Source organism: Ornithorhynchus anatinus, chromosome X5 (assembly GCF_004115215.2).
Source record: "Ornithorhynchus anatinus isolate Pmale09 chromosome X5, mOrnAna1.pri.v4, whole genome shotgun sequence".
NCBI classification, from domain to species: Eukaryota; Metazoa; Chordata; class Mammalia; order Monotremata; family Ornithorhynchidae; genus Ornithorhynchus; species Ornithorhynchus anatinus.
Window position 1 is genome coordinate 26,591,902 of NC_041753.1, and position 22,772 is coordinate 26,614,673.

General features: G+C 43.9%; 1 non-coding gene across 1 annotated transcript; it reads right to left on the minus strand.

The window, feature by feature from the left end:
- Positions 1 to 11,959: 11,959 nt before the first annotated feature.
- LOC114808490 lies at positions 11,960 to 12,094 on the minus strand. The gene has a single exon (XR_003756338.1). It is a non-coding gene; the product is annotated as a small nucleolar RNA SNORA7 (small nucleolar RNA).
- Positions 12,095 to 22,772: the final 10,678 nt, after the last annotated feature.

A 22,772-nucleotide genomic window follows, 5' to 3' on the forward strand; every position in this document is an offset into this window, starting at 1 on the left:
GTGCTTACTATGTGCAGAGCACTGTACTAAGCACTTGGAATGGACAATTCGGGAACAGATAAGAGACGATCCCTGCCCAACAACAGGCTCACAGTCTAAACAGGGGAGACAGGCAGCAAAACAAAACAGAACAAAACAAAACAAGTAGTCTGGCGACAAAACAAGTGGTCTGGCATGACTTGCCCAAGGTTATCCAGCAGACAAGTGGCAGAGCAGGGATTAGAACTCACAACCTTCTGACTCCCAGGCCCATGCTTCATCCAGTAGTTGATGCTGCTTCTCTACAGCTTCTTAGTCTCACACCCAGACTTGGTCCCAGAAATCTGAAGTTCCAGCTCATTTTTGAAAGCACCCACTGTTGTGTGGCATTTACATAGCCCTTTACATTTTCCAAGCTCTTTACAAACATTGGCTATTCCTCACAACACCCCTGTGAGGTAGATGAGTTCATCTTCTGTTGCTGGTCACAGAGGCAAAAGTAACACACCCAAAGCCACAAAAGCAGTCAGTGAAAGAAGAGGCCACAATTAAACTCAGATTTGGTTCTCAGTCCTACTACATATACCTTTCACAGCGTGGCTCAGTGGAAAGAGCCCAGGCTTGGGAGTCAGAGGTCATGGGTTCAAATCCTGCCTCTGCCACTTGTCAGCTGTGTGACTGTGGGCAAGTCACTTAACTTCTCTGTGCCTCAGTTCCCTCATCTCTAAAATGGGGATTAAGACTGTGAGCCTCACATGGGACAAACTGATTACCCTGTATCTACCCCAGCGCTTAGAACAGTGCTCTGCACATAGTAAGTGCTTAACAAATACCAACATTATTATTATTTCACTCCTCTGTATTACCAGAGATTTAGAAATAGAGGAAAACACACCAATTCTCAGTTTTAACATCTTAAATGGCAACAGAGAACAATGAGATGGAAAAACTCTAGAAAACTTTAACTATTATAACAGGTAGGAAAAAGAACCCAGTTGCCAAAAAAAGTCATGATCCTACATTTCTAGAGATGCCTGCGGCTGAGATCAGGAATGGTTTAGAAAAATGTAGACAAGCCTGCTGCAATGCAGGAGAAGTAGACCAACTGACACTGGAGAGGTTGATTTTCTCACCCGGAGGAATTGCTGCCTACAGAAACTCAGGCTGTTGAAATAAGAGAGAGAGAGGGAGGGTCCATTGTGGACCCCCATCTACCATAAAAGTAGCAGATTCCTAAAAATGTTCATTCAGATTGAGAAAGCCAAGTAACAAAAATTTACTCCTGTTCCCAAAACCTTATTGAAAGCATATTTTCCCTAAGCCCTCATTTCCTCTTCTCCCACTCCCTTCTGCATCACCCCTGCACTTGGATTGCACCCTTTATTCATGCTTCCCTCAGCCCCACAGCACTTATGTACATATTGGAATTGTGTAGATGTAAGCCTGTCAAACGGCAGGGACTGTCTCTATCTGTTACCGACTTGTTCATTCCAAGTGCTTAGTACAGTGCTCTGCACATAGTAAGCGCTCAATAAATACTATTGAATGAATGAATATTAATGTCTGCCTCCCCCTCTAGATTGTAAGCTCTTTGGGGACAGGGAACATTTGTATTGACCATGTAATATTGTACTCTCCCAAGTGCTTAGTATAGTTTTCTGCATACAGTAAGCACTCAGTAAATATGATTGACTGATTGATTCCCACACCAATATTATCCATATGCTCTCTGTATAGCATCCATATTCTCCCACAAGTTTCATTAAAAAAATTGTTTGCTAGCCCAAAGTCCTAGTTCCTTTAAGGATGTGTAATGCTAGAGCTACTTATCAGCAAAGTTCCTCTGTTCTTATGGAGCTCCACAAATTGATTTTTGGTCCATCTGGTTACAGTTAGTATCTGATTATTATCTCAAAAGCCCAGCCCATGCTTCAGCTGAGAATAGCTGGTCCCAACAGACCAAAACTGGCTCTCAGACACTCAGCTACAATTGACTTCCCAGCTCAAATCTCACTGGGAGCTGCACGTGAGTGTCTGAGGGCAGACTGTGGGACATTGTGAGTTACAGCCTGTCAGTCTCTGGCTTCGCATATGTTGCTCTTAATTCCCCAGTGACACGTATTGCTTGTGTCTTCCTGACCAAACTGTCTAATGGGCTGAAGATAAATAGTTTCAGTGTTCCATGTTCGCAAAGCAATGAGGATGCCTTTGCTTTTTATTGAGTTCTTCTCCATCTCATTTTGAGTGCCCCCAGAGGACGACAAAGCCTATCTCTTAGCTGGTATCCTTGCAATGTGTTTTCTCAGTCTTCGTTGGTGGGCTGAAAAAGCAAAGCTGCCTCTGGGATTCTCCGTACAGTATATCTGCTCCACAGACTACAGCAGCCTCCTCAGGCAAAATCCGCACTGGCCATAAGTTAGAATACTTGATCATTTTTCTTCAAATCACGTGTATGAATTTACCACCTTCAAGCTTCGATGTGTAGTTCCTGGCCTTGGGGGTATGGATTCTGTGACATTCGTGGCCTTTTTCACAGTCATATTTAATGCATATAATGTTGGTTGATGGAGACTTTGGTCAATAAGAATGATACCTGAAAAGCATTTGTGTTAGAAAACAGTTTTTCCATTGTGGGATGTGAACTTGACATATCTTCAGTACCACATATTCACGTGAGGCATTCTTGTGTTGACTTTGGAGTATTTTTAATATTGCTGGGCCTGGTTTCTATAAGAATCATTTGGACAGTTCAGGAAAAGATCTGCTCTTGCCAGAATTATGCTGTCTTTTTTTCTTCTCTCTCAGTTGCTGAGTTAATTTATTTCACTCACCTGCCTAGAGATTTCAGAGAAGACCTGACCTGAATTATCCAACAATAGGTCCAGTTGGCCATTTGAGCTTCCGTCTCTTTGAGCTGATAACTCTTCCTAGGGGCATGCTCCAGGAGAGAAGACTCAGTGCAGAGCTGTCTCAGAGGAACAACATTGATCCTACCAGAGAAGATGATCCCTCCTTAGGGGAACTGGATGAGAATATAAATTGTTTTGTATCTTTTTTTATGGTATTAATTAAGCTCTTACTATGTGCCAAGGACTGGTATAAGAGCTGGGATTGATACAGGGTTTCAAGTTGGATATAGTTCCTGTCCTGCTTAGGGCTCACAGTCAAAGTAGGAGGGAGAACAGGTATAGAATCCCTATTTTACAGTTGAGGAAACTGAGACACAGAGAAGCTAAGTGACTTGCCCAAGGTCACACAACAAGCAATCGGCAGAGCTGGGATTAGAAGCCAGGTCCTCTGACTCCCAGGCCTATGCTCTTTACATTAGGCCATGCTACTTCTCTTCTTTTGAAGCAGGAGGTGAAAAACACCCAATAGTTAATCAAAAAATCAAAGGCAGGGGTGCAGGAAAGGATGGAAAACGAAAAGATGCTGATAATAATAATGCCGGTGGTATTTGTTAAGCATCTGCAATGTGCCAGGAACTTTATGAAACCCAATCAGGTTGGACATGGGCCTTGAGTTCTATGGACTGGAAGTGGTGCCCATGTTCATAGAGAGCTGGGAAGAGAAGCAGCATGGTCCAGTGGATAGAGCAAGGGCCTGGGAATCAGAAACACCCGGGTTCTAATCCTGGCTCTGCCTTTTTTTTTAGGGTGTTTGTTAAGCACTTACTATGTGCCAGTCACTCTACTAAGCGCTGGGGTAGGTATAAGATAATAGGGTTGGACAGGATCCCTGTCCCATATATGGCTTCTAGTCTTAATACCCATGTTACAGATGAGGTAAAGGAGGCCCAGAAAAGAGAAGTGGTTTGCCCAAGGCCACACAGTAGACAAGTGGCAGAACCGGAATTAGAACCCAGGTTCTTCTCATTCCCAGCTCCGTGCTCTGCCCACTAGGCAACACCGCTTCTCATTTGCTGTGGTGTGACCATGGGCAAGTCACTTTACTTCTCTATGCCTTAGTTACCTCATCTGTAAAATGGAAATTAAAGCTGTGAGCCCCATATGGACTGTGTCAAACCTGTTTATATGGTATCTATCCTAGCACTAAGTACAGTGCCTGGGACATATTAAGTGCTTAACAAATACCATAAAAATAAAGAAAAGAAACTCAGCAACTCTTAAGCAAGCAGGGGAGTCAGGGGTCTACCCAGTGAAATGCTCCAAGCTTGGGTGGACTCAGATGGCCTTATGCAAAATGTAGCATCATGTGCATCTCAGGACTAGCAGCCACCCTAGCAAGATGAATAACAAGGCGGGTATGTTTGAGTGTACAGAGGAAGACTCCACACAACTTCGAAGCCTGAGGCTTCTGCCTTAGATCCCTGACTGTGAAGGAACTGATCCCAAATCTCAACGAGGCACTTGGAGGTTTAACCCAGTGGGCTTCCAGATATTTGTTGTCTTCTTTAAAAAGTCAGAAATGACATAAAGCTTTGGATGAGTTATTGGATTTGGCATTGAAGAAGGACGAAGGGTGGCGGAATGATGTTTTCATCCTCTCCAAAGAGAGAGATATGCGCTTTGGCCGGAAATAGCTTAATGGATATTCCCTGGAGACAGCTGGCCAGCAGAAGTGGGAAATTACCAGAGGGTCACTGTTTTCTTTGTAGCCCTCTGCTGCATAGTCTTCCTCTTGAACCTGAAAATCAAAGAATCTAGATTCAATAATTGTAGTTGGGTGGGCTGGAGAGAGAGCTGGTGTACTGGCATTTGAGGAAGAATTAAGTTGGTTTCACCTTTAGTTGTCAGCAAAGATTAAAATGTGAACCTCTTAAAACAGGAGCATGCTTAAATTTTCCTTGAAAGAATGGAAATAGGTTGTTATGGGTGGTGCTCACTCTACAAAATTTACATTAAAGACTGATTATTATGCTTCTTTTCATTAGTTACTGTGATTTCCCCCATTATTAAACAAACATTAAAGACTCAGGCACTGAATTGAACACAGAATCAGATGTGGTGCGGGGCCCATAAGTTCACAAGATAAAAGAGGGGAAGAAGGATTGTTTAATACGAACAGGTCTAGAGTCATTCACTTAGGAAGCATAAACAAACCTCATGCATGCAAGATGCAAAAGGATGGTTTGGGCATAAACAGAAGAAAAGGTTATCAGAAATCACAGTTAATTCGTTGGCAGTGTTGTGGTTGAAAAAAATCAAGGGCACAAGTGAGGTATATGTATATAAGTTTAAATTGCAGCAGATGGGATTTCAGGTAGACTAAACATCATGAGTTGATGATGTCTGGCATTTGTACCAGGGTGCTTTGAGGAATCTACATCCCTAGAGTTCTGTAAATAGAGAATTCAGTACCTTCTGGAGGCAGAGGAGGGGTTTAGGTGACTCCTCTTGGTCCCTTCAGTCTTTATGAAAGAGGAAATAATAATATCCTGAATTTTTCTGTTGCTTTTATTTTTCCAAAATCCTTTCACGTTAGTTATCACATATTATCCCCACATCATACCTGGGAAGAAAGGGGAGGTAGGTATTAAAAACCTCCATTTTACAGATGGGGAAATTCAAGCTCAGAAAAATAAAGTGACTTGCCACAGTTCTCCCAGCAGGCCAGTGGCAGAGCTGGGATTAGAACCCAAGACGCTTGACCCACCAACCTATGCTCTTCTCACCAGGCTATGAGCATGAGGAAAATAGACTGGAAAACAGTCAAGAAAAGATTAGCACCAAATGGCGTAAAGGTCAAGTGTGTCTTGCAGTGCTGAATAGGAGAGCTTATTGTTAGCCTCGTTATTCTCTATTTTTCAGGACTCAAAATGTGTCACTGCCCCTACTCAAGAGAGCTTGTTTTAAGATGTTGCCATTGGACTTCAAAAGTATAGGCAAATTGGCAAGAGTGTTGAAATCGCTTGATGGACTAAGCCAGGATTCAGGATGCTTAGTTATGACTTCTGTTTTTGTTTTTTTTAAAGGTATTTGTTAAGCACACACTATGTATCAAACTCTGTTCTAAGTGCTAGGGTAGATACAAGTTAATTAGGTTGGACACAGTCTCTCTCCTGCATGGGGCTCACAGCCTAAGTAGGAGGGAGAAGGGGAGAACTGAGGCACAGAGAAGTTAAGTGACTTGGTCAAGGCCACACAGAAATCATTTGGCAAAGCAGGGATTAGAACCCAAATCCTTTGATTCCCAGGGCATGCTGTTTCTGAGCATGCTGATGCAGAAAGGAGGATTGACTTTACTGGCTGGACTACCTAGGAATCCCCTTCTGACCTTATTCAGGGAGGTTAAGGCTGCTCTGTTTCCACTCCAACTAGAACAATAACAACAACAATAATAATAATAATAATAATGGTATTTGTTAAGCACTTACTAGGTACCAGGCACTGTACTAAACACTGGGGTGGATTCAAGCAAATCGGGTTGGGGCTCAGCATCCCAACCCTCATTTTACAGATGAGGTAACTGATGCCCAAAGAAGTGAAGTGACTTTCCCAGGGTCACACAGCAGACAAGTGGTGGAGCCAAGATAAATAATAATGATAATAATAATGATTGATGATTTAGATACAGGGTAAACTGGTCAACCACTGTTTCTGTCTCACATGGGAATTGGATGACCTAGGCAGGTTGGGTGGAAGTAAGATCCAACCTCTAACCCTCACAGGCAGTAGACTAGAGCGCCTCACAGGGTAGACCTGGCCCATGAGTCCCAGGTAGCTCTGATCCCATGTCTTAGGCCATCTGTATCCAGTCTGAATCTTAGTTCAGAAGCAGCATGGCTTAGTGGAAAGAGCATGGTCTTGGGAGTCAGAGGTCATGGGTTCGAATTCTGGTTCCACCACTCATCAACTATGTGACTTTGGGTAAGTCACTTAACTTCTTTGTGCCTCAGTTACCTCATCAGTAAAATGGGGATTAAGTCTGTGAGCCCCACGTGGGACAACCTGATTACCTTGTATCTACTCCACTGCTTAGAACAGTGCTTGACAAATAGTAAGCGTTTAACAAATACCATCTTTTTTTTTTTTAGTACCAGCCTTACCCTAAATGTACCATCCCCACAATCTACTCTAAATGAGTCATGAACTGCAAGCAATTAGTGATAGATTGGTTCAAATGTGCCTGTCCTCCTGATTTCTGGGATGACATATCCCAGAAGCCTTAGGACAATTGCGCATGTCCAATGCTGCTCTTCAAAAGTGAGTCATTTTTGCATTTCCGATTTGGTCTGGGGCAAGTCACCGTGGGCCAGCACGAATGAACCCAGGCTGAGGTGGGTCCTTTCATGCATTTCATGGCCTCTGCATAGCCCTACAGCAGAGTATCCACATCCCATTGTCCCTGAGCATGGTCCTTGGCTTGAATGCCTCCATCCCCCTTCCTAGAAAAAATATGATGATGATGAGAGTTGGGTCAGAGGGTAGTTGTAGAATGTTCTGCAAATGAGCTAGTGTTATGGGCCTGTGAATAGCAAACTATCATAAAGGTCTAACTTCTCATGCAGCCAGATGAGCCTATTTGGGGCCTTTGCCCAGGGAAGACAAAGAGCTGGACTAGAGTCTGGAGTCCAGACGATGTCCACGGCTAGAGCATCTAGGCGGAGCCCTGGATTCCCACAGGAAAGTCCTTACCCGCACATGAGGAAAATCGATTCTTTTCTCATGATGACATTTTGGCTAAAGAGTGTGGAAGCTGTGTAAAGAAGCAGCTGTTCAGATAATAACCTTTGGCCAGGACGCAACTAATTAACACCACCACCATCCTGTGAAAACCCCAACAGAGCCATGTTTTCCTTTCACATATTAGCTGTCTCAAAAATATGGTAATATCATAATGAACCACCCTAGAACACAAATGAAAAAGCCCCAGTTCTTCCCTCTTCCCCTAGCACTTCATTATCTTTAAGACATATTGATATCCACGGATGAAAAGGGTAGTTTGGAGGAGCCAAGCTTTTCATAATCATAAGATCCATCCAATGGCTCGGGTTAACCAGATTGGGGGAGCATTTGAGGAAGAGGCAGATCTGGCGAAGGTTAAGGGGAAAATGACTGGGATTATCAGGATGGAGGAATTTCCATTCTGAGGAAATAGAAAAAAAAAAGATGTTTTATCTCGAAAGACACAGCCTCAGAGGGGTCATGATTGAAGTTCACGAAATCATGAAGTATGCGGACAGGGCTAACACAGAAGGGACTTGAAGCACAGAGAAGGTCGAGGACTAACTTGGACAGAGTTGTGCTTAAGAGTGGAGGGATCAGGATACTCTGTGTAGGACTCTAATTAAAGGGAATCTGTTCAATTTGGAGGCAGGTAGGTGGATGTTACCAGAGGTTCTCAGCCCTAAATCCCATCTGAAAGAGCCCTCGGAGTCAGTCTCTGCTTAATCCTTAAACCCTCCATCTCCCCCTTTCGGCTAATGCAGGTTTGAGGAAATCTTGCTCACGGTTCCCCAACTCCTTGTGCCCATCTCGCTGCCATCACTCCTTGGCTGAACCCCAGGCATTTTCTGAAAGCATATGGGTAATCAGAGCCTAATCTTCCACCCCCATCCAGGAGCTGGCTGCAGGCAGCTCATGGAAAAAGCATACCTTCCCACAGCTGCAGCTCCTCAGCTGCAAGCCCACGTGTCCCCCTGGCACTTAGCGCTCTCCTCTAACCTCTTCTGCAGGCTTGCACCAAGATCTGACATAGCAACGATATTTAATAGTTTCTTTACAAGGTAGCAGTGAAAATGAATCCATTTCCAACTGTCTTCCTCTGGATCTTATCCTTTTCCCCCCGAGACCTTGCACTTCCCTGTAGTCATCCTGGCACTCACTTTTTTTTACGGCATTTGTTAAGTGTTTACTATGTACCAGACACTATTATAAAAGCTAACCAGGTTGAACATGGTCCATGCACACGTCCCTCTGGTCCTTCCCCTTCTTCTCTTGGGGAATCCCATGTTCCAGTGTCATCCTTTTTGATTCATTAGGTCACGAGTGTCCTTTTTCCCCTCTCAAGGCCAGGAGCCTTGCTCTTCTGGAGTTCTAACCTTGGACCCTTGAAACTCCAGAACTTCCAAACCCTAATCTGGGATCTTCTCCAATCCCTCCCTGTGCCCTGTGTCCATCCAGGGTCCACATCTGGAGCTTTCTCTGTGTCCTGTTCTCCCAGCCATACAGCGCTCTACCTCCTCACTCCAAATGCCTGATGGTCTTCCCGCTCCAACTCTCTGGCCCCTCTTCTTCCTCCCCAGTCCTTTTCTCTGATTGGTTCAGCTAAGACTTTACACTTCCTTCAGGGAGAGGCACCATGGACTGACTCTTCTGGCTTTCTCCTCCCTTTCCTAAATGTGGGGGGATGATGATGATGATGACCAGTGGGACTGGTCATCATAGTAGGGTCAAAACAAACAAAAGAAAGCACTTCTTCGCACAGCACATAATCAACGTCTGGGATTTCTTCCCATAGTAAGTGGTTTTGTAGTAACCTGGACTAATCCATGGACCAGTGGCTCATAATGGGTTACTAGAGGAGAGCATTAGGGATGGAGAAGCAGCATAGCCTAGGAGAAGTGACAAGACCTAGTGGATGGATCACGGACCTGGGAGTCAGAAGGAGCTGGGTTCTAATCCCTGCTCTACCACTTGTCTGAGATGTGTCACCTTGGGCAAATCACTTCACTTCTCTGGACCTCAGCTATTTCATCTGCAAAATGGGAATTAAAACTGTGAGCCCTGTGTGGGACAGGGACTGTGTCCAACTTCATTAGCTTGTAGCTACCCCAGGGCTTAGTACAGTATCTGAAACATAGTAGAGACTTAACAAATACGATTTATAAAAAATGTTAGATGGTCCACTCTGAACTACAAGGATGGATATCCAGTTGGGCAACCATCCCACAACTCCTCCAAACATCCAGTTACTTCTATCAGTAACAAAATCCCGGACTGGATGGACTGTGTGTCTGGCTCAGTAATGGTAGTGTTCATGGTCACAGATTCTTAGTTAGGGTGCGTGCCTTTGGCAGTTCTTGGAGTAGGGTGGGATAATGCTTATATTCTTATCAAGACTGTTTTCTGTTCTACTTGCACCAGTGAAAGCCAGGTCCCTCTTAAAGTCCTGCCAAAACCTTAAGCATTCTCCTCTTTGAAGGGAAATTCTTTTATAAGTGATGTGGAAAGTTGGCTGCCTTATTTCATAATGATTTGACCTTTTAGACTATATCAACTGGTAAGATTGTGAAGGTGATTTTTAAAACAGAATAAATTCCCCACTTTTCAAGAATCATTTGGATGCCTTTCATTAGGCAGAGTTACTGAGAAATGTGGTGCCTTATCTACTTATTAGCATCTCTTCTAATGCCATGTATATGCAAGAATTCAGAGGTGGTATTGCCAAATCCAGTTATTCCTGATTCTGTGTCCTGAGAAAAATGTTTGCCCTGGTCCAGCCAACAGAACAGTGTGGACTGGTGTCACTACCCAGAAATCTTGATGCCATCGGTTACAATTGTCTCAGCACATCAAGCACAAAGCACACCATTGTATCCCATTACCTTAGTAACTGAAGGGACAGAGTAGAGATGCTGCAAATTCAAGAAGACTGCCTTTGCATCACCTGATTTCTTCTCCTAATGAGAATCTCAGCACAGTGCTAGGGGGAGAGGCTGGCAGTTAAATAAAGTACAACAGCCACTGAATTTAAATGGGTATCTGGCCCAAGAAATAAATAGCAAGATAATGGAAAATAATGGATCTGTAAAGTTCCACTCCGTAAAAGATGGCACAGCTTTTCATTCTTAGCCAGGATTGGACATCGCACTATTAAAATTATGTGTTTTCCCCTTGAAGGCATGCAACAGAATGGAAATGGAGATTCTGGGAGCCAAATTCTTGTTAATAATTTTCACACACATTGCATATTGTTCTATCTAATTAGAAGCACTACACTGATTGGAAAGCCCATTTCTATTTCATAGCTTTAACCAAAAATTATGAGGAAAGCTGCATTGATTAATTAGTTACTCTATTATAATTAAAACTTTTTTTATTGGAGGCTGAATTCTCAAACTTATGTAGAAAATGAAATAGACTTTCCCTTTTATGATTGGGAAATGTTTTAAATGTGTAATAAAGCGCAGCGCACACTCTGCAGTGCCTTTACTGAGTTTTGAAATATCCAGCAGGCTGGAAACCACTAGATTAAAGGAGGGTCCTTTGGTTCTGACTCTCTGCTAACACAGGATCTGGTGGGGTAGGGAGTTGGGTAATAAAAATAATAATAATGTTGGTATTTGTTAAGCGCTTACTATGTGCAGAGCACTGTTCTAAGCGCTGGGGGAGATACAGAGTAGTCAGGTTGTCCCTCATGAGGCTCACAGTCTTAATCCCCATTTTACAGATGAGGTAACTGAGGCACAGAGAAGTTAAGTGACTTGCCCACAGTCACACAGCTGCCAAGTGGCAGATGCAGGAATCGAACCCATGACCTCTGACTCCCAAGCCCAGGCTCTTTCCACTGAGCCACGCCACACTGCTGGATCTTGGAACAGTCCTGAACTGAGGTTTAGAGTGGGGTGTCCCAGGAATTGTTCTTTTCAAGGAAGTAGGGTGGCCTACAGGAAAGAGCCTGGGAGTCAGAGGGCCTCGGCTCTAATCCTGACTTCACCACCTACCTGCCGTGTGACCCTGGGTGAGTCCCTTAACTTTTCTGTGCTTCGGTTTCCTCATCTGGAAAATGGGGATTCAATACTTGTTCTCCCTTACTACTTAGATTGGGAGCCCTGTATGGGGCAGGGACTGTGTCTTGTCTCCTCTTATGCCGTCGAGTTGTTTCAGACACATGGAGACACATCTCTCCCAGAATGCCCCGCTCTCCATCTGCAGTCATTCTGGTAGTGGATCCATAGAGTTTTCTTGGTAAAAATATGGAAGTGGTGTACCACTGCTCCCTTTCGGGCAGTTAACTCGAGTCTCCTCCCTTGACTCTCTCCCATGCTGCTGCTGCCCAGCATGGGTGAGTTTTGACTTGTAGCAGATTGCCTTCCACTCACTAGCCACAGGCCAAGCTAGGAATGGAATGGGTAGGCCTCCGCTTGACTCTCTCTCCCATAGCCAAGACTGGTAGAGTACTGGAAACTCTCCAGGTGCAACCCTGAGGCGGGAGGGACTGTGTATAATCTGATTATCTTGCATTTACCCCACTGCTTAGTAGTATGGTACTCAGCACATAGTAAGCACTTTAATTATGATTACTATCATTCTAGAGATCACTCCAGAGGTCAGTCCTGGGATGATGCATCTGTCCAGGTTATGGTCCATGTTAAGAGTGTCACTAGAAGCCATCAGATGCCAGTTGACTCTGAAATCAACTCAGGCTCTCAGGATACCGACCAGGAAGGCAGGAACCTATCAGACTGAGATGAAAACCTCTAGAGCATCTAGAACATTTTCTGACAGTTGGGTATTTGGTTTCATACTGCTCTCAAATAGAGATGATTGAACACACAACAGCCAGTGTCATTTTTGTGTTCTTTAGTGTCTTTCCTTGATTTAGATAGTAGTCAAAGCATTAGTCAAAGTATGGGAGACATACCTTTCTTCAGAAACTCTTGAATACCCAAATAATTGTGAAATGACCATTAACCCCTGGATCATTTAAGTCATTATGATGGCTCAGTGAGAGCCAATTTGAGGGTTTTATGTGGGGCTAAATTGATCTGACAATATAATGGCTGGAGCTTGAACTCACCTCTGCCCATCTTGAGGAAATGAAGTGCACTGAAGGTTCAGGGGGAGACATTTGAGGCTTTGGTGGTCTGTTTAGGTCTCACAGACCAAAATCAGTAGTCACGTAACCTCAGATCCCTGAGCCGTCCTCAAATGTGCCTGAGAGCTGAGAAAAACACGTGTAATCAAGGGGCCAGACAGTTAATAGGCTTTCGAAGGATTTGAGGTTCTGGAGGGAAAGAGACTCCCGAAGATCTTGTGGTTTTTAGCATACACTGAGAACCCTGAAATTGTCCTGTATCACAGGAACTTCTTTGTTCATTTGAACCCGTCTCTAGCAGAGCGAAGTCTTTCAGTCATTCAGTCAGTCAATCTTATTAATTGAGCACTTACTGTATGCATAGCACTGTACTAAGCACTTGGGAGAGTACAATATAACAATGAACAGACATATTTCCTGCCCACGATGAGCCTACAATCTAAAGGGGGAGACAGACATTGATATAAATGAATAAATTGCAGATATAATGATGGTATTTGTTAAGTGCTTACTATGTGCCAAGCACTGTTCTAAGCACTAGGATAGATACAAGGTAATCAGGTTGTCCCAAGTGGGGCTCACAGTCTTAATCCCCATTTTACAGATGATGGAACTAAGGCACAGAGAAGTTAAGTGATTTGCCCAAAGTCACACAGTTGATAAATGGTGGAGACAGGATTAGACCCCATGACCTCTGACTCCCAAGCCCGTGCTCTTTCCACTCAGCCATGCTGCGGCGCTGGGAGAGGGAATGAACATAGGGAGCAAGTCAAGATGATAAAGAAGGGAGTAGGAGAAGAGGAAAGGAGGGCTTAGTCAGGGAAGGCCTCTTGGAGGACATATGCCTTCATTAAGTCTTTGAAAGGGGGAGAGTAATTGCCTGTCGGATATGAGGAAGGCAGGTATTCCAGGCCAGAGGCAAGATGTGGAGCAGAGGCCAGCGGTGAGATAGAAGAAATAGAGGTATGGTGAGAAAGTTGGCATTAGAGGACAGAAGTGTGCAGGATGGGTTGTAGTAGGAGAGTAGTGAGGTGAAGTACACGGGGGCAAGGTGATTGAATGCTTTAAAGTTGATGGTAAGGAGTTTCTCTTTGATATGGAGGTGGATGGGCAACCACTGGAAGTTCTTGAGGACTGGGGAAACATGGTCTGAATGTTTTTGTAGAAAAATGATTTGGGCAGCAAAGTGAAGTATGAACTGGAATGGGAGAGACAGGAGGCTGGGAAGTCAGCAAGGAGGCTGATATAGCAATTGAGGCGGGGTAGGATAGGTGATTGGATTAACGTGGTAGCAGGTTGGTTGGAGAGGAAAGGGCAGAGTTTAGTGATGTTGTGAAGGTGGGACCGACAGTATTTAGTGATGGACTGAATATGTGGGTTGAATAGGAGAGAGGAGTCAAGGATAAGGCCAGGTTTATGGGCCTGTGAGACAGAGAAGATGGTGATGCCGTCTACAGTGATGGGAAAGTCATAGGGAGGACAGGGTTTGCGTGGGAAGACAAGAAGTTCTCTTTTAGACATGTTCAATTTGAGGTGATAGGAGGACATCCAAGGAGCGATGTCTTGAGGGCAGGAGGAAATGTGAGACTGCAAGAGAAGGAGAAAGATCAGGTCTGGAGATGCAGATTTGATTATCACCCACAAAGAGGTAGTAATTGAAGCCATAGGAGTGAATGAGTTCTCAAAGGGAGTGGGTGTAGCGTATTCTGCACACAGTAAGCACTTCATAAATACTATTACTACTGGTACTATTACTAAAAATACTAATGACTTGCTAGGTGGATCTGCAGTCCTCAGCTGTTTCCAACATAATATTTTACAGTGGGTTAATTAAGTGGCAGACAAACTGCCAAACAGAGGTTAAACACTTTGGATATAAATCTTACTTAACCCAGATCGGGTGGCAGTCCAAAGAATGGAGTGGTGGTGGAGGTGAGGAGCACTGCTTAATTCCCAGGACTTGGGGAGGCAAAGGGGAAACTGCTGGAGCATGCTGGGTAGAGTTCTGCTGGAAGCCGAGGAGCAGAAATCACCTTCCCCTTTGGGTGAAAGTTGGGAAAGGGGGGAAAAAAATGCCCTACTGAGGTGGGAGTAACGCTTCATTCATTCTAGGTCTTTGGGTGCAAAGACACTGGCTATGAGGGAAAAGTTGGGCATGACTCTACCTCCCATGTATCTCTAATTTACCAATGGGTGGTGGGGGCGATTGGACAAGCTCCCAAGATCTGTCACAAACAGCCATGCCAACGTGAAGCATTCTGAGAATCTTAATAAATGGTTCAGAGCTGCTGTGTTTACAATGAAATTCCCAGAGTCTGGATCAGTGGATGATGTCAAATACTTTGGTAAAGTTTATGAAAACTGTACAGAGGGCAGGGTGCAATTCCCCAGACTTCTCCAGTAACTGGTGTGTGGCAAGGGTCGTGTCTGCTGTGATGTGTTGTTTTCTGAAGCGATATTGCAATTCCAAGAATGTGCAGTCAACCACATTCTTCACTAACCGGTCCAGATGTCTTTGGCAAAGATCTTGTCGGCAATGAAGAGCAGGGAGATCTTTCATCTTTCTTCTTGAAGATGGTGATGATGGCGGCATCTGTGATATCCTGGGACATCTTCTCAGAGTCCATGGGATGAGGAAATCTTTTTATTATGTACAGGTGCTTTGCAATCTCTCTTTGTTCTGACCGCAGTGCAGTGGTGATTTCCTCTTTAGGTAAGATGAGGGCCATGTCTTCACATGTTGGTAGAATTGTGATATTTTTCAAAGCCCCCTCATTTTTGATAGTAGAGGGTGTGTTCAGGAGAATGTTGAAATATCGCTGTCTTCTCAGAATTCCTTCTTTACCCGGTCGAGACTGGAACCATCTTCATTCTTCGGAGGTGTGGTGATAGTGTCTTTCAGGGCAAATACTTTCTGAGCCAAAGACCTGACGGTACACCGTCTCCAGTTCCAACCCTAATCCTCTCATTCCGTGTTGACAATCAGTCTAGCTGGAATCTTGTGTTTGATTTCTTGATGCTATCAGCTTCTAGCTGTGCTGGCTATTAAGTTGTTGGCATTTCATTTGTCATGGTTTGTCTATCAGTGGTCCTCCCAAATCCTATTCATTCATTTATGTATTCTCCATTGTCAGTTTAGACCGCTAAATTGTACAATCTTACACAAGGGGCAGGTAGATTTTGACTTCAGAGTTCTTTTCCTCGGTTCTCTCTCATCCTTCGCCTCATGCCCTCTCTATAAAATGGACATTGCACAAGTTCTTAATAGCTGCTTCTTCTTGGGATTTTCATTTTCAAAAGAGTATGAGCGGCTTTTCAAGATTTATGAGTCCCGTATGTCTTTGACAGAAAAAAAGCAAGAATTGTTGTTTACCAGCTGAAGGTGGGTACCCTTCGAGCAGGTACAAATGGGAATGTGAAAAGTGTGATGACGGTTCTTAGCCAAAATGCATGAATCCCACAGTACACTGGGGCCTCTGCTGTAAGCAACCTGGTAGTATTGGGAAATTGCTAATAGAATGAAGGGAATGAAAATGAAATAGCTGGTCTGGATAAGGTAGCTACAATCTAGCACATCTCAAGTGTTAATATGTTTTGAAGAAGTGTATTTTTTTCTTCACATTAGCCCATTTTCTATTTCAACATTAACAATGAAACTCCTCAGGGCCACTGTGAATCCCCGGCCAGGCCTCGTCGATGCCCAGCCCAATCCAGGGAGGTGATTACTAGCTCTGTAGGAGCAGCAGGTCGAAAACTGATTGAGAAAAGTATGGTTCCTGCAGTGCTAACCCTGAAATCACCCAGGAACCTGACCAAGTCTTTTACCTCTCAGCATTTCAGTTCCTCTAGCTTTGAGCTAGGAAGGGAAACAAGAATTCCTCTCTGGAGATACAGTGAAGTACTTTCTATTCACTTCCTACTTCCTCATTTATGTAGAGTGATGTCATGCCTCCCTAGAGGATCATTAACAATACTTAACTCCAATCTGCATTAGGTTTCTGTAAAAGACACTGTGGATTCTAGCATAAGGATAATGGGCTTGAGAAGATGATTTATTTCAAGAATTTCAACCCAGAAAAAGGACTCAGAAGCTGGTCAGTTGTACTCTTGGAAATATCATTGACCTCGCATGTGACCTTGAAATTAATTTCACCTCTTGGTACCTCAGTTTCCCCATCTGTAATATGGGAAGTAAGATGACAGCATCCCATATAGGGGGCAAGGGGCAAAAACTCCTCACTCTAGGCTTCAAGGCTCTCCATCACCTTGCCCCTTCCTACCTCTCCTCCCTTCTCTCTTTCTACCGCCCACCCCGCACGCTCCGCTCCTCCGCCGCCCACCTCCTCGCCGTCCCTCGGTCTCGCCCATCCCGCCGTCGACCCCTGGGTCACGTCCTCCCGCGGTCCCGGAACGCCCTCCCTCCTCACCTCCGCCAAACTGATTCTCTTTCCCTCTTCAAAACCTTACTTAAAAATCACCTCCTCCAAGAGGCGTTCCCAGACTGAGCTCCTCTTCCCCCTCTACTCCCTCTGCCATCCCCCCTTTACCTCTCCGCAGCTAAAGCCTCATTTTCCCCTTTTCCCTCTGCTCCTCCACCTCTCCCTTCCCATCCCCACAGCACTGTACCCGTCCGCTCAACTGTATATATTTTCGTTACCCTATTTATTTTGTTAATGAATTGTACATCGCCTCGATTCTATTTAGTTGCCATTGTTTTTACGAGATGTTCTTCCCCTTGACGCTGTTTAGTGCCATTGTTCTTGTCTGTCCGTCTCCCCCGATTAGACTGTAAGCCCGTCAAACGGCAGGGACTGTCTCTATCTGTTGCCGACTTGTTCATCCCAAGCGCTTAGTACAGTGCTCTGCACATAGTAAGCACTCAATAAATACTATTGAATGAATCTCTCCTAGTTTGGTTGGATTTCTGAGGCAGGGGAAGGAAGGGTCAAGGAGGGAAGTATTTCTTTGTCTACATAAAAAGAACACAGATGGGTCTCCTGCTGTGGTGTCAGGACTGGCAGCAACATTGAGAGGTGAAATGTATTTAGGCTCTTGTCTCCCTTGAACCCTACAGTGTGAGTTGAACTATTTTCTGACTATTGGTGCTCAGGAAGCCTCAGTTGTAAGCATTAAGAAATGCATGACAAATCTCTAATATTGTTCAATCAGAAATAGTGTTATTTTTATTAATTTTTCATGGGGTTTGGTCACCCCCCCACCTCCACCCCCTGCAATAAACATTCTGGAACTACAGGTTAATCTCTTTTCTCATAAAAGGTGCCAGCTTGGTGCCTGTGGATGGGGGTCTTTGAAAAGGTCAGTTACTCTTCCTCCTTCCCTCTTCCTCATTTCCTTCCATTCCCCTCCCGGTCATTTTCTTCCCCGAGGAGAGTCTTGTTAATGAAATGCTCATCGAGGCCAGGTGCTTTGTTCTAAATGCACCCCTAGTTCTGTCCACACTTACTTTATTAGAGTTCCTGTAGGCTTCTGAGCACAGAAGGACGTAAGGGGAAGGAAGAGAGGTGGGAGGGAGATGTCTGGGGAATGGGGTGGGAGGAGGAGGGGATGGGAAGGGAGAAGATCAGAATTGTCAGGAAAGAGAAATACAAAAGAAAGAGGGAAGGAATCTGGGGAAGACCTGAATGAAAGTTGTGGAAGAAACCTGTTCCGTCCTCGTGGCCCAAAATAGGAACTGAGATTTCTAGAAAGGGATTGCCTACTAACATGTGATGGCCAGAAACAAGCTCTCTCTAGAAGAAAAAGCCAAACTTCATTAGAGTGTCAATAATAATAATGGTATTAATAATAATAATAATAATGATAATAATAAGAATATAACAAGTTTTGTTAAGCATTTCCTTTGTGCCAAACACTGTACTAAGTGTTGGGGTAGATGCAAGATAATCAGGTCCCATGTGGGGTTCACTAAGGAGGAAGAACAGGTATTGAATCCCCATTTTGCAGTTGAGGGAACTGAGACAAAGAGAAGTTTAGTGACTTACCCAAGGTCACACAGAAGACAAATGGCAGAACCGGAATTAGAACTCAGGTCCTCTGACTCCCAGGACTGTACTCTTCCCACTAGGCCACACTGTTTCCAATCAATCAATCAATCAATTAATTAATCAATCAGTGAACCCCACACGGGATAACCTGATAACCTTGTATCTACCCCAATGCTTAGAACAGTGTTTAGCAAGAAGTAAGCACTTAAAAATGCCATTATTATTATTATTGAGCACTTACTGTGTGCAAAACACTGTACTAAATGTTTGGGAGAGTGTAAAATAACAGAATTGGTAGACAGGTTCCCTGCCCAAATCTTGCTAGTGTCTCTAAATTCAGGAAATTCTGCCTGATCTGTGGTCTAGAGCCAGAGATGGCATTTCCCAAGATGGAGATTTTTCCCTTGGGTCTGTTAAATTTTTCATTCTATTATAACTTTGATTGAAGAACAGCTCTTCAAACTTAGCAGGCATGGTTAAGGTTGGAAAAGTGGGATAACAGGATGTGTGACCTTGGACAGGTCACCTAACTTATCTGTCCCTCAGTTTTCTCTTCTGGAAAATGGGCATCAAATACCTGTTCTCCATCCCTCTTTGATTGTGAGCCCCATGTGGGACAGGGGCAATGTCCTCTCTGATATTCTTGTATCTATCCTAGAAATTAACATGGTGCTTGGCACTTGGTAAGTACTTAATTTATTAAGTTACTGTGATCATCACAGTAACAGAGACACAATTAGAAAAGCTAAAAATAGAATGGCATATATAAGAGGACTACAAAAAAAATTCAGTTATCTTTTAGAACCTGGAAAACCATGGGTATTGTGCAAAAGAGGGTGAAATGATCCCTTCCGAGAGTCAGGAAGGGTAAACGAATGTTAAATCAACAGTATGGGTCATTTTCTATTTTCCATTTCTGTTTGAATTTTATTTTCACACAGCTCGATTTTTCTTAAGCACTAGGCCTCAGGGCTGGAGCTTATTTTCGTCACTGTCTACCAGAGCTTCCTAGTACAGTGCTTGAGTTGAGTTGCTGTTTGACTTCAGAGGTCTTATTTGGGTATCACATTAGGAATTACACTGACATACATTGTCTCTGAAAATATATTTACTAGAATATTGCCCCAAAAGAAATGACAAAGGCAATGGGCAAATCAAAGGTGAGGCAGAAAAAAGGGAAAAACTCTTCACTCATTTTCTTTATAGGAAGTGTGCCAGGATGGGAAATGAGATACCATCAGATCATTATATTCATTACCTGAGCTGTTTCTTTCTCTGAACAGTATGTGGAGTCCAACTCCAATGGTGAAAAGATGCTATCTCTTACTACTACATGTCCCTCTCTTTTTTTAAAAATGGTATTTGTTAAACACTTACTATGAGCTAGGCACTGTTCTAAGTACTAGGGTAGATACAAGATAATCATGTTGGACACAGTCCCTGTCCCACATGGGGCTCACACTTTTAAGAATAGCCTTTCTGTTCAAATACTCTTGTCTATTCCATGGCTCATGGCTCATCTCATTCCCATGTCATTGCTGGATTCTGAGTGTGAATCTACTCACTAAAGCTTTTGAGGACAATCTGAAAGAGACTCTAGCTAAAGGAGATCTGGGTGTAGAAATGATCTAATGGCCACAAAATGGTTCTGACGTGTATCAGGCCATGAATACGTCTATGGGATTGAATAAAAAGCCCAGAAAACAGCTCACTGTGGGCAGGGAATGTGTCTACCAACTCTGTTGTATTGCACTCTCCCAAGTGCTTAGTACAATGCTCTGCACATAGTAAGCTCTCAATAAATACGATTGATTGATTGAGTGATTGAAAACAGAGTTTCAAGCAGTTGACTTGAAGAGGGAGTATTTCGATCCTTAAGGCAGAAGATGAATGGGTCGATGGTAAGGATGACTACAGCTTGGAATGAGCCTCTCAGGGTGGGAATGCGATCATCATTAGGAATTCCTAAAAAATAGCTAAATACAATTTGTCCCAGAAGCTGCAGGTAGGATTAGAACAGAGCAGAGTTTTTCAAGTCCCTCTGGTGGTACAGTCTGGGGTCTGGCCATTTTTGGCAGCTCTTGATGCTGCTGAATTGCTTCTTGTTGGGCTCCCTGACAAAGGGAGAAGTCCAGGCAGCCCAGCAAGGAGTGGAACAGCAGTTGGAGCAGGTAAGAATAGGAAACGCTTCAGCTCCCACTACCCCTGATTCTCCGTTGTCAGAAGCACAGCAAGAAGCAGCTCCACAGTCCTGACAGTGTAAACTCTGGGCCATTAGCAACACAAAGAGGAGCAGTTTCTTTTCTTTTTACCTGCTCCAGCTGCTGTTCCAGTGAGTGTTTTTCAGTTTTGGACACAGGAGAAGAAGGGAATGAGGGTGAATGGGGCTGTGAGTGAAAGGGTAGTGTGGCAGGGCCTAGGAGATACTGCAAGTGAAAGCTTGAGACCACAGAGGTTGAGCCTCTAAAGGAGATTGTTCTAAAGGTACTGTCAGGCTTGAAAGTCTGTTGAAAGTGTGGACAGTTTTTATTTTATTTATTTTTTCTTTCAATGCATTCAGTTGGCTGATTTCTTGGGGGGAAGTGAGGAATTGATCACCCTATTATGTCCCCAGCCTTAGCAGCAAGGGGAAGGAGGACAGCAGAGCTAGAGGAAAATTTGAGAATGTCGAAAAGAAGGGGAGAAGGGTGGGTCTTGTCTGCTGCCCCTGCCTATCCCCCAGAAAAGCATGGCCAACTGGCCCTGCATTCTTGGAAGAGCAGGTGTGCAACCCAGCTGCCAGCTGCCACCCCATGATGAGGGCCTGACCAGCTGTCTCCCTCAGAGGTTGTTGCATGCTTCTGAAATGTCCCACAGTCATGGAATTGTAGGGGAATTAATGACCCATAGGGTGCCCCTCAACTAAAATCTTAGCAAAAAATGCAGCAGACCATCAAAATAGTAAACGGGGACACTCCCGATTAATAGGAATGGAAATGATACTTTTCATTGAAATGATGGACACTCACTTGTCAGCCAAGCAGCAATGGTCACCAAAGAGATGTTATCACCTTATTTACTTTTCCCCATGCAGGTGCAGAAAGGATTTGGCTTTTATGAGTATTGAATTACCCTGGCCACAGGAAGCAACATCATCCTTCAAAACCTGGCAAGGCAATTCTTCCCAATATCGAGTAGCGGAGGACGGAACTGTTGGAACACGGTCCTAATGAAAAAGATCAATGGGGTTCCTGTGGTCTCTCTAAGTAAATGAAAATGTGTCAGACGCACACTCAGTGGAAACAGCCAAAGCGGCTTGTTATAAATGCTGCATGCAAAAATTTTCTTCAAGTGGTTCTAGCACCACTCATTGGAGCCTTGATTCTTCACTTCCAACCCAACCTGGGATGTTTTGAATTTGGGTACCGACCCCTTGGAGAGCTGGACGACATCCATGTATATGGTGGCTATTGGCCAGCCAAACTGGCCTGGACTGCATTTATATTCAGATCGAAGTGTCCAGGAACCGTGACCACATCCTTGCAAATGGCCACATCAGTATTTTCCTGAAGGTATCAATGGCATTGAATGATGACTGCTGGAGGACTAGGCAGAAAAAACATTCATTCATTCAATAGTTTTTATTGAGCATTTATGGTGTGCAGAGCATTGTACTAAGGGCTTGGAAAGTACAATTTGGCAACAAACAGTGACAATCCCTACCCAACAGGCTCACAGTCTAGAAGGGAGGAGACATGTACAATCAAACTGCAAAGAAAAGATATACTCCTGTTTATTCACGTAAATTAGATCCTCAGTTACAGATTTCATATAGATTTGAATTGGTAAAAATCATACAAGCTAAAGGACATTTCTGTTAATAAGCCAGAAATAATGTAGCCACTAATTCTTTCCAGCAGTATCTCGGAGAATTCTGAACAATCCAATACTATTCACATCACATGTTTCAGTAGCTGTCCTCATTCACTTTGAGAAAATAATTCATTTTTGATTCTCTCCCCTCTTTGGTCAGTTGCCACAATAGCTCTGATAACTGGCTCCCTTGGTTTTAGCTATTCTTAGTAA